Source organism: Phocoena sinus, chromosome 5, assembly GCF_008692025.1.
Source record: "Phocoena sinus isolate mPhoSin1 chromosome 5, mPhoSin1.pri, whole genome shotgun sequence".
Classification (NCBI taxonomy): domain Eukaryota; kingdom Metazoa; phylum Chordata; class Mammalia; order Artiodactyla; family Phocoenidae; genus Phocoena; species Phocoena sinus.
Genome location: NC_045767.1, coordinates 109,898,293 through 109,911,206, shown reverse-complemented (window position 1 = coordinate 109,911,206; position 12,914 = coordinate 109,898,293). Strand labels below are relative to the sequence as shown.

General features: G+C 34.2%; 1 protein-coding gene across 3 annotated transcripts in view; it reads right to left on the bottom strand.

The window, feature by feature from the left end:
• Positions 1–12,914, bottom strand: part of LRBA (LPS responsive beige-like anchor protein) — a 753,999-nt gene that overhangs the window by 311,928 nt on the left and 429,157 nt on the right. The gene's annotated exons all lie outside the window — the stretch shown is intronic.

The window sequence follows — 12,914 nt, the reverse complement described above, 5'->3', positions numbered from 1 at the left end:
AACTCCTTTTCCTTTTTCTTGGAAGGTGAAATGAGCACTAAATACATCATTTTGAAATGAATTGCTGACAGTGTGATCAGTTTCCCCACACTCTAGTGGCATGTGCTCTGATTTCAGCCTCATTTCAGCCTCAGCAGGGCACCTTTCTCTGTGGCTGCATTTATAAACCAGAATAGGGAAAAGGCTATTATAAATATGGTATAGCATTACCTATATTAATCAAAGTCTGTCCCCCTTCATTTTTCTTCCTAATTTGTGCCTTTTTGCACAAGATCAGTAAATCATACCGTGAATTCTTGGTCCAGAAAGTGTTAACTTTAATGAATATCTCAGTTACATGGTTATGCATGTGATAATAAAATATTACTCTGTTTAGATGTGCAGGAATTTAATTAAAATAATCTCTTAAAATATTCATTACATTTAGCCCCTGAGGCTTAGAACAACACAAGAAAATGCATTTTTTTTCCATTTACTGTTTTTAAATAAACCATTCCTATAGAGTGAAACAGCAATCTATATTCACGCAAATCAGATTGGATTTCTGTTTTATGTAGACTGTTTTTATATTTAATTAAAAACTACATGCTATATGATGTGCAATAATTGCTATATCAAAAGCATACTTTTAGAAATGTATTTTTTAAAGGGCTCACACAATTCAAGTTCTACTATATTTTCCCCAATTATGTAGATCTTTTACGTGGCAATATATAAATGTCAACTTTCTCTCCTATTAACTAATCGTGATCTAGCATGTTGTAAAATATTTTCCTTAAAAAAATCTCCGCAGAATGTATTTATTCACTAAAGGTACACAATATGAAAACCTCTAAGTTTCAATAATGAAATTTAAAAATTCATAATCAAAACTTCTGCAAAAAATGACTAATGCAAAATAAAATCTCACTTGTATTTAATGAGCTAATAAAATTTTACCTGTCAGCTTTGACAAATTAGTAGCCTTGACCAATTGATAGTCCCAAAATAACTACATAAAAGTTACCCATATTTTGATGTTTTAAAGATGCTACCTTTAAAAATTCAAAATAGATTTGTAAATAAGTACTTCAGTGATTAAAAATTATCTCAGATTAATAAAAGCATAGATAACAAATAGTGCATTATTTAAAGAAGATATTTTTTAAAAAACAATAGGAATCTTATGCTCTTTTCTGAGAATGCTGGGAGACAAGGGAACAGCAAAGATCTCCTTTGTTGATTTTGGTCATGCATAAAGAGGAAGAAATATAAAGTAATCTAAATGGCATACAAAAAAGTATAAGAATTGCAGTTCTCGAAAAGAAAAATTAAAAAGCTCTTTTACTCTTCTTTGTTATTTTGCTGTCCACATTTTAAATGAAAACTAGTATTATGATTTCATTTAAATTAAATAAGAAATACATACAGAAGATACATATAAGCAAAAGAAAACAGTTGTTTGAACTCAATTAATAATATAAAATTCTCCTTAGGTGAGTGGGGAAAAGGCAGTACACAGATGGCTATGTGTATGGCTTTGATAGTCATGAAGCTTGGATAGGCACTTCATCATTCTGCCTACCTACATTTATCTGTTAAAATTATTATCAAATATCAGCCAGGATGCAGTCGTGAATCACAGGCTGCTCCTCGTCTTCAGGGGAATGATACAATGAAGGTCTATTCATCAGTGCGGCAATCGGCACAAGTAATTAGTTCCCTAGACTGAGATCTCCTACAAAGCCTATTTCAGTCAGCACCACAAACATATGACGGTGTAAAGCTAATGAAAGCTGCTAAAATTTGTTAACCTTTTCTGCCATCAATCCTTCTAATATTCTATGCTTCAGTATTATGCAAAGGTGGTAAATTTTTCATTCATCCATCCTTCTGAATTCTGAGTCAAATTAAGTGATATCATTCTTCTTGATAACAACTAAAATTATAAGAGATGTTAAGCTGCCATTATAAAATTATTACTAAATTAGGTAACAATAGATTCTAGTATAATGCTCGGGAGTGAAGTCAAATCTGATGGTTATTAAAGAATGTACATAATAATTTTTGTCATACAGTAGAAAAACCAGAGGAATTATAAAATCAGTCACAAATTTGCCAGAAACTCAAAGACAATATCTATGAGGATAACAATCAAAATTAGGAGGAAACAGAACTATAATATTTATTTTTGTGCTCTTTGACACTAACAAATAATGGCCACAATGGTGACATTTGGCTGAAACAAAAGTACTGATACATTAGAAACTGAGAAATTATTCACAAAGTAGAAAAAATTTTGAGGTAAGTTTTACTTACCTTAATTATGTACTTCTGTCTTCAAATTTAAATGTTCTAACCAAAATATTAAAAAGATACCATCCAAATAAAATAATCTATACATCACCATGATAATCTTTACACCCCCCCTGAAACTACATCTCAGACTATCTTCTCATGACAAGTAGTCTACCTCCTGTTACAACAACTTAAAATAGTCTCAAGACAAAGCAAAATCACTCATTTCAGATCATAGATCTAGAACAGATTACAAAAATCAACTAGAGAAAACAACAATTTCAATACACTTTTAAAAGTCTCTCCAGGTGATGTAGAATACAAACCTTCAAGGAATTTACTCAAAATGCAAGAGTTATTAACCTCATTTGAAAAAAATAGCATTTATCATCCAATTTCTTATGGTTAGAGTAATATATGTTCTTTGAAAAAAAAGGCATACTCATTTTTTTCAGATGAAGATAATTACTAGCATGTTTAAAGTCATTTACATAGAAAGAGACTAGGACCTAAAAATTCACTGTTTTCTCCCAATTCTGCTCCTTCCAACGACATACAGTCTCAGTATAAAGCTCTATCACCAAGAAAATGAGTCACAATTTGTGAACAGTATTGGAAAGGAGAATGTGTAGGTTTCAATCATCAACTTACTGTAAGTTTTGATTATTCACATAAAGATTTCACTCTTATTTAGGAAATACTGCCACCCCCTCTCCAAAAGCCCCTTCTAGGGGAAAAAGGATACGAAATTGGAAAATTTTTTAAATCAATCCAACACTCTTAAGTTTATGAATTAACTAAATAAGTTATTATATATTTTTGGAGTTATCACCATGGTATGGCTAGAAAAATTTAAAAGACTCCATGTATTCAGAAACAGACTCTTGACTGAACACATGCATGGATAAGATGAGAAATCACTTATTCTGAGACCTTAGAAATATATATCTAGACCACTATATACCTATACCTCTATATATCTGTATCTATCAAAAAAATTACATTAGTATTACATGATGCCACATTCACAAACTTCATCTATATCCATTTCTACTAATAATTAAAACTAAGATCCCCCACACTTTTCAAATTCAGGATGTAAGCCTAGGCTCTGTTAGATCTGGAAATAAAGCCTTCTCTATAAAAGGTCTAGTAGTTCGGTCCCCTTTTAGTATACAAGCTCCAAGTACTAAAACCTTTGACTAACAAGAATATATTTGTCTTTGAAAAGTTGAGGATGTCACTGAAATTAAATGCTCTAACTTTTCTTTCTAATTATTTCTCTCCCTTTCTTTGGCCTAATTTCAAAGACTAAGATTAAAATGACAATATAGGTCTAATTGTCTGTTTCAAAGTCTAAGCATAAATCATCTAATTATCCACTTTTTAAAAAACCTTCACATTTATGTGTTTGTACACATAAAACTTTAACATGTTGCTATAATCTACATAAAATAATATAAAACAATGCCATTTTTATTTACAGAATATGTCTTTCTGTTCTACAAGAACAAAATCAGATAGATTGTTGAAATAAATCTTAGAAGGAAACACAACTCAAGCATCAACAGATAGGCTATTTGTTCTCCTCCTGGGCCCACTCTGGTCAGTGATTTGATCTAGTAAAACAAATGAATAAGAAAGAGCCAAAAGATAATCAGTTGGAAAAGGAAGAAATATTAAAACAGAGAATCAGTAAGTAAGGGATGATCCACATTTTCCCCTAACAGTTGAATGGTTCAAATATTATATTATTTTCCACATGTAAATTATAAGACTTCTTAAAGTTCAGTTTTCCTCAGAGAAAGTATGGCAATCTAATCAGCCTATTAACAGTGTTGAATGGATGGATATTGAACTAGACTCTTAAAATACTTTCTAATCATGATTGACTCTACCTTGAGTCTGCAGCTAGGGATACAAGGATTACTAAGATATTGTCTCTGACCTCGGGAGAAGACAGATGTGAAAATAAATAGTAAGAATTCAAAAAAATGTGTAACACAGCGGAGCTCTATTATATAGCATTAAACTGCACAACTAGAAGGAGCACTATCCACATCAAAATTTGTGTAAATGGCACTCCTGGAGTTGTGCGATGCTCATTTTGCACTGCTGCATAAGCACCCTATGAGAGTGATACGGTGCTCTGAGAACACCTTATCTTCTCCCCTCTCCTTTCTTTGCTCAGGCTTTTTTCTCTCCTCGAGCTAAATCTAATCTTCAGAATAGGGAACAGAACAAGGCTCTTCAGATGTTATCAGTAGCAGTCACACAGTTCGTATTTCCCTGATGTAGGAAAAGGTGTTCAGACCACAAATAGGTATGGTTGTCAAAAAACAGGCAAAATTTAATATGCAGAATAAATAATTGAGAACAAAAGAGAAATATTGACATTTATTTCACTGAAGTCATTAAATTCATATTACTTTATCAAGGTATATTATGTTTTACTATCACTCTATTAAAGTAGAACAATGTTAATTACTGAAATGAGTAGCTATACAAATATTCTAATTATTACATAATCTAAATGTATTGACACATTATTCAAATTAGTCAGATATATGCATGCTTGTCATCCCTCTGGATTTAGTGTTATTTTAATGTAACTTGGATCTACATCAATAAAAGAACTGCTAGTCACAATTCAAGTATATTAGAAAAATTTCCTATTTTCCAGCTTTCCTATTTTCTTGTGACAATACCTGATAAATCTTGATGACCTTAAGAGAAATCAGTAATAAATTCTTCTGGCCAGAAAAAAGTTCTAAATCCTAGAAAATTTTAGTATTCATATTTTGTTCTTAAATTTGTATACTACCTGTTTTTCTAACTCCTATATCTGGCTACCTTCTGTTTCTATAGTTTTAGATTAAAAATTAATGCTAGACATTAGCTACAACTTAAATAAATGGTAACCTCTAAAAGAAGTACAGTAAATATTTTCAGTGCACTGTCAGCTAGAAGATAAAAGTGCTTAAGTTCTAGAAGGGTTTCACTTTCTGCATAAATCTTGGTGAAATAATGTGCAGGTACTATCGGATATCGTACAATATAAAAGAATGCTTTATCTCACGAACTGAAATCTATCGTGCCTTCATGCAGATAGACAGAAAGAATATTAACTAAAACCTCTGTTTACCAAGTACCAACTATAAATCAAATGCAGGTGATCTATGCACTGTGCTGTCTTAATGAAAAAAAAAGAAAAAAAAAGGAAAAAGATCCTTCAGTTGTATGGAATCCAGCAGATGGGACATCTTCCAAAGGCAGAATCCTTTCTTTATTGAGGCCTGACATAGAGAGTTTATATTACACTGAGTCAGTAAGAGCATCATATATATTATTTAATTATATAAAATTACATTTTATGTAGTTATGAACTTCTGCAGTGGTACTATTCAGTGTATTTCTCTATTTGCTTCTAGAAGATAACTAGCGACCCATCTTCATTCAATAGTTATTACTTTGATATTTTAAAAATATAATTTTGCAACAAAGTCAATTATTCAAGAAATAATCCCAAGGTTTTCCTAGCTGTTGTTAGCCTGTTAACCATTTATTTATTTACTTAGCATTCTTACCAGGAGTAAGTTACGAGAAAATAAAAATCTAGTGTTAATTGTACTACCAGTTAAAACTCTAACAATAGAAAACTGAAAAAAAAATTAAAATAAATGATACTGTTGGATAAGAAGTCCTAAAACTCACCTCAGTAGCCACCTCCATTTGCACAAAACTGTTCTACCTTCCCCCAAAAATCTAATTTGAAAAATAATTCACCAAACAGTTGAATGCCAACTATGTACCAGATCTTGGTACATACAAATAAACTATGCTAGGTTCAGCCTAAAATTTGTTTTATATTATAATCAGGATAAGAAAATTGTCAAACATCCATAATAATACAACTTTAAAGTAGACAGCATTTACTGCATTAGGCTACTGTGTGCTAGACATCATGCTCTTTTATACACATTATCACCATGCCTCACAACAACCCTGCCATGATTTAATACTGATATTTTCATTTTAAAGATGAAGAAACTAAGTCTTATCCATCAGTAGTAAATAATAAGAGTCTATGGACTTCAAAGCCAGTGAGCTTTTCACATGCCACTTCCTCTAGAAACTCCTTTGGATACTCTTATAGCTATGATGAAAGTTCTAATTAACCCTGCCTGGGAGGATTGAAGATTTCATTAAGCTTTCAATGAGGATCTATTTTGTAAGTTCCATGAGGACAAGAGTTTGTGTCTGTGTAACTCACTGACCAAGAAGCACAGTAACTGAAACAAAGCAGGAACTTCATAAATAATCAATTAAAGAATGAACGAGATGACTTTTTAAAAGAAACTTAAATGATAAACAGGAGTCTGCTGGGCAAAATGGAAAAGGCATTACAAGCAGAAGAAATAGCAAAGGTATGGAAACCTAAAAAGGCACTTCTATGTAAGGGAGTTTGGGTGAGAAAGATCATTTCAAGGCAGTCTCAGAGTGGCAAAAGCTAAGGTAGGAAACACAGGTTTAGAATCAAGATTTCAAAAGTCACTGCATAGTTAACTAAAGTAGTTCCCTTTAGATCTTATAGTCAACAGAGAGACGACCAAACTTTCTTAATACAGGATTATTTATGATCAGCCTTGTATGTTACATGGCAGCAATATAAAATAAGGCAGTGGGGATGGAGTGTAGAGGCTAAGATTTCAGAGACATATTTGAAGTGGAATAGATAAGATTTGATGAGACATTCAACATGGGAGGTGAGGAAAAGAGGAGATAATGAGAATACAATTGAGGTTTGTGACAAAACAGGGCAATGAGGGGAAAACATGCTATATAATGGAAATGATGCAGGTTAAGTAGACATGGTTGGGGAGAATAACAATGTCATGGATACCTAATAATGTCTAGGTAGGTATGTCTAATAAATAAGCAATATAACTTGGGAACTCAGAAAAGCAGCCTGGGCTAGAGATATAAAATTGGGAGATTGATTAGCCTTGGAAGTAAATGGATTCAGGTATTTGTTGAACAAAAATTTATTGAGTTTTTACTATTAGCTAGGTATTGTGCTAGATCCATAGAAAACTATATTGAAAGGACAGGAAAAAGTAAAAATGAAATATGGGAAATTCCAATATTTAAAAAATTGCAAAAGAGGAAAGAAATAAATAGGGAAGGAAGTAATTGCTTCTCACAATCAATAAGACAGTAGAAGAACCAAAACAGAATGTTGCCAAAAAAGACAAAGAAGCAAAGACTCTTCAAAGCAGTGAGTGGTCAGCAATATTTAATTCTGCATAAAAATGTCCAGAAGGATGAAGAACGGAGAGAAGCTTTTGATTGTTTTTGTGTTTTAAACAGTTTTATGATATATAATTTATATACCATAAAGTTCACCTGTTTAAGTGTACAGCTCAATGGTTTTTAACATATGTACAGAGTTGTGCAACCATCACCATAATCTAATTTTAAAATGTTTATTTCCCCCCAAAGAAATCCAATACCCACTCCCAGTCAGCCCATATTCCCCCTTCCTTGGGAATGGATATGTACAGGATTTCACAGTATACAGGTTAGAAGGTAGGTGAATGCTTTGGCCTGGAGCTTCTGAAGTTTGGACCAGTCTTAAAACCAGTCAAATTGTAAGTGACTGATAAAAGGCATTTTTATTAGCCTTGGAACTTTCTGGAGAGCCTAAGGACTATGAGAATGCATTTTTTCTTTAACATTTCCAATATCTCTATCTCCAATACCAAAGAACTGAGTCTAATTTATCTTTTAAGGGAAATTCTTTAAAATCAAATTTATAACTAATTCATAGTATAAAATATACAGCAGCTAAAGTTTCAAAGTAATTTATATTAAAAACCACTAGTCTTTAAAATTTCTGGGTATGATATAAAAATATTTTGGCTTCATTTCTTTTAAAGTAAAGATAATCACCTTAGCTGTACCATGTACTAGATCTATGACCTACATAAATCACTTATCATCTTTGGGCCTCCACTGCTTTAATAAAATAATTGTAATTTGTTCAGTTACAACAGGGCTGTTGTGAGAAATCAAATGAAATGAAGTCTATGGAATTGCTTTAACAACAGAAAAATTCTATGTAAATATAAGGCATTATTTTCAGTTAATAATGAAATTAAGTGTTTGGATACTTCTAGATGCCATTTACTTTGATAAAACATGTGCTTAAAGTGATATCACCAGTGACTTCAAACGTGAGTCAAAAAAAAAAAAAAAAAAAAAAGATTAAAAGCCCTTTTACAGCCCCTGGCAATGATTAGCTTCTACAGATTTACCTATTCTGGATATTTTACATAAATGGAATCATACAGTATGTAGAGTTTTCTGACTGGCTTCTTTCACTTCACGTAATGTTTTTGAGGTCTGTCCATGTTGTAGCATGTAACAGTACTTCATTCCTTTTTATTGCTGAAAAATATTTCACTGTATTGATATACAAATGACCCTTGACAACACTGGTTGAGTGAGTCACTTGTATGCTAACTTTTTTCAATAAATACATCGCTAAACAATTTCGCGGTTGGTTGAATCCGTGGATGCGGACCCAGTGATGTGGAAGTGGACTATGGGACTTGAGCATCTTTGGATTCTGGTATCCAGCACAGGTCCTGGAACCAAGCCCTATGAATAGCAAGGGATGACTGTACACGGGTTTTCAACTTGAGGGAGGGTGATGTCAGAGCTCCTAACCCCCTCAAGCTCAAGGGTCCCATTTTGTTTATCCATTCATCAGTTCATGGACATTTGAAGTGTTTCCATTTAGGAGGATCTCTGGGCTTTATGATTACAAAATTTATGTACTCAGTTACTCATCTAATAGTCAATCCTCTTCCTTTTCCTTAGAATTGCAATTTTCCTAATTACTCTTTCCTAAGGATTACTATTTTGTAATATTGTAATATCTATTACTTCTTACATGGTTCAATGACTTATAGAAAGCTGACTCTAAGCCAATTACGATAATTCCGTCATTCTTCCAGTGATTGGTTCCAGAATCTAGCTTTAAGCCAAATATTGCTTAAATTTCCTGGCAATCATTTTTTCACCAATCTGAAATGCAAAACTTCTATTCAGTAGTTGGGACAGTAATTTTGCCTTTCTCCTGATTGACTGGAACAAGGAAATATTAGACTCAGCTGCTGGCAGCTATAATACAACCATAAAGAAGCCAGACTGGGGTAAAGTTTACACATCCAGGGACACAACACTGAAAGAACTATAGAAAAATAGAGCTGAGGACCTGCCCCAACACCTTTACATACCCACACTGCTTATTCTGAATGTTAATATACTTCTTCACAGTTTAAGTGAGGAAATTCACTTCGGTTAGAGTCAGGTTTTCTTGCCTTTGAAACCATTTAACAGATATAAAGATTACTGGTGATGCCATTAGCCATTTGATTACCATTGTGAAAGAAAACTAGATAGTAATGAACTCATGCTTTGGTGGAGACAGTTAATACCTTGTTTTAAAAATTTGGGGCAAAAAAAAAATTTAAAAAAAAAATTGGGGGCAATGAAAGGAATGTGGGAGATATGATGGTAATTTAAAGAGGGTAAAGAACAGACTTAAGCATATGCGCAGGTGGAAAAAACAAAGTCTAAAGGGTGAAGATAGCATGGGGGAGGAGGGGAGGAACAAATTTTAGAAAGAGAGAAGAGGTACGATCCTGTGAAAAGAGCATGATTACTTTGGAAGTAAACAAAGTCACTTGCTTCTCTGTGGCAAGATGGAAAGCTGTAAGGCTCTGCATTTTTTTTTTTTTTTTTTTATAAATTTATTTATTCATTTATTTATTTTTGGCTGTGTTGGGTCTTCGTTTCTGTGCGAGGGCTTTCTCTAGTTGTGGCAAGCGGGGGCCACTCTTCATCGCGGTGCGCGGGCCTCTCACTGTCGCGGCCTCTCTTGCTGCGGAGCACAGACTCCAGACGCGCAGAGCTCAGTATTTGTAGCTCACGGGCCCAGCTGCTCCGTGGCACGTGGGATCTTCCCAGACCAGGGCTTGAACCCGTGTCCCCTGCATTGGCAGGCAGACTCTCAACCACTGCGCCACCAGGGAAGCCCTGCATTTTAATAAATAGTTTAGGGTTAAAGAGAAGAAAAACTGAAGGCCTGATTTTGGTCTGAGTATTTCTATTTGTTATTAAATAGTAGGGTTTCGATTAAAGAATAGAATAGAGGGGTAAAATTCAGAAAAGTTGTCTTGGGGAATATGAAAGAAAGCTGACTATAGGAGAGGTTAAGGATGACTTAAGTAGTTATGAAGGTCTAGCAGAGATGGGAAACCATTCGTCTATAGTGGCACTAATCTGTACAGCCGTGATCCTTCCCACCCCCACCTATACTCGGCAACCTAACAGCAGGAGTAAAAAGAGCACTTGGCTAAATTTACTCAAGATTTAGAACTAATTTGGCTGCCAGGCCAAAATAAGGAAGGTAAAGGAAAATGAGTAAGAAAATGGTGACAATGTCTGGGATGGGTAAGGATGATAAATGCATGATCTTTCTGGACCTCAATAAAATAAAAAGTTAAATGTAAGCTTTACTATACATTGATTCATTGGGAAACCAAATTTACCTTGCTTTCCAAGTCACTGATATTGATAATTTGGCTTCCCAATTAATTAATCAATATTATGTTTAATCAATGTATCTAGTCCTTCTATTTGATGCTGTTATGAATTTTCAATTTGTATTAAAACATGCCTAGAATGAAAGAATGGAGGCTTAAGCTGTACTTGGAGACTGTCTTCAGTCTTCAAGCTTCAGGATCATGGTAGTAAATAGTCACAGGGCTGGACAACGTACACACAGAGAACAATCTGAAGCCTCAGGAAGACAGGACCTCACTCTCTTGAGAAACATATTACATTACGCTCCTGGAAAGGGGATGGGAACTAAAATTTAGTGATTGCCAATAACGTATCAGGCACTCTACTAAGTATTTTACATGTGATCTCATTTAATTCTCAAAACAACCCTATAAATTAGAAATATAATCCCAAATTAACAGGTACAGAATTGAGACTCAGAAGTCAAGTAATTTAGCTACCAAGAAACATAGCTAGACCTCACATCTGTGACTCCATTACCAAAGGATTTTGGTAATGCTACTTCGGTGCTATTTTGGGTAAGATATTCATACTAGTCCCATAAATATATTCATTATGACAGTTTATTGTACTGGTATGAGCTTTAACATCCCTTTTATAAAATGACAGGTTCCCAAATTTTTTTTTTTTTTTTGCGGTACGCAGGCCTCTCACTGTTGTGGCCACTCCCGTTGAGGAGCACAGGCTCCGGACACGCAGGCTCAGCAGCCATGGCTCACAGGCCTAGCTGTTCCGCGGCATGTGGGATCTTCCCGGACCGGGGCACGAACCCATGTCGCCTGCATCGGCAGGCGGACTCTCAACCACTGCGCCACCAGGGAAGCCCAACACTGATATCTTTAAATAAATAATTTAAAGGCTGAAATGCATCAGCAACCCAGCATAATCCAACACTTCCTGCCTTTAATCGAAAACTCTCAGGGAAATACTGGTAAAAGCAAACAACTGATTTTAACTAGCATAAAAGAAAAAATATATATACTGTGCTTTGCAAGCTAGATAAATTAGCAAAACAAAAAGTATGTGCTCCTTATCCACAGGGGAGAATGGGCTTATTATGTTACACTTCCAGGTTTTTAAGACAGTTGGAAGCCAGTTCTTTCAATAGTTGCTGTCATCTCCTAGAAAGTTTCTAGTACTTTCAATTTTGAAGCAATTATTCACATTCGGAAGTGATTTATTTTCCCCTCTTTCTTTACTGCAACTCATTTTATTTCTGGCTCTTAATAACCGGTTCTGCTTTGGCTTAATTATATTCATTTACAAATATTTTTTTGAATGTCTACTACTATTTGGAAAGCACTGGTTGAGGTGCTATAAGGGATACTCATATGAGGAACACAGAGTCTCTAATCTCAAGGTACTTACAATCTAATAAATGGGATAAAATAAGCAAACAAAGAATTATATGGCATAAGATCCACGCCATAAGAAAAGTAAAAATCCAGAGCTTTGGAAATTCAGAAAAAGGAGTAAGTGATCACATATGTTTTAAAGGGATCAGGAAATGCTTTAAGGAGCAAGAGATTTTTGAGAAAGATCCTTAAGAAGGGGTCAAGTTTCAACTGATATACAAGGAAGAAGATGGCATTGTAGGCTTTTAGGAGAGCATAAGCAAAAGTATAGATAGAGGTCAGAAAATTAAGCAATCTTATTTGGTTGGTCCCAGTAGGAAATGAGGTATAAAAGAAAGGTTGGGGCCTGGCCATACTGTAAAGGAGTAGGGATGAAAAACTAATGAGTTTATATTTCACTCATTCACTCACCTACTTAATCAACAGTTACTGAGCACCAATGATGCACAAGGATCTGTGTCAGGTACTGGAGATTTAAAGAGTCATTTGGTGATAGAGTCATTATCCTCAAGGACTTCACTGTCCAAAGGAAGAAACAGATATATGAAGAGAAAATTTTAATATATTCAAAACATTCCTTGAAAACACACTGGAGGGGCAGTATTCAAAGTAATAGAAGGCTACTTG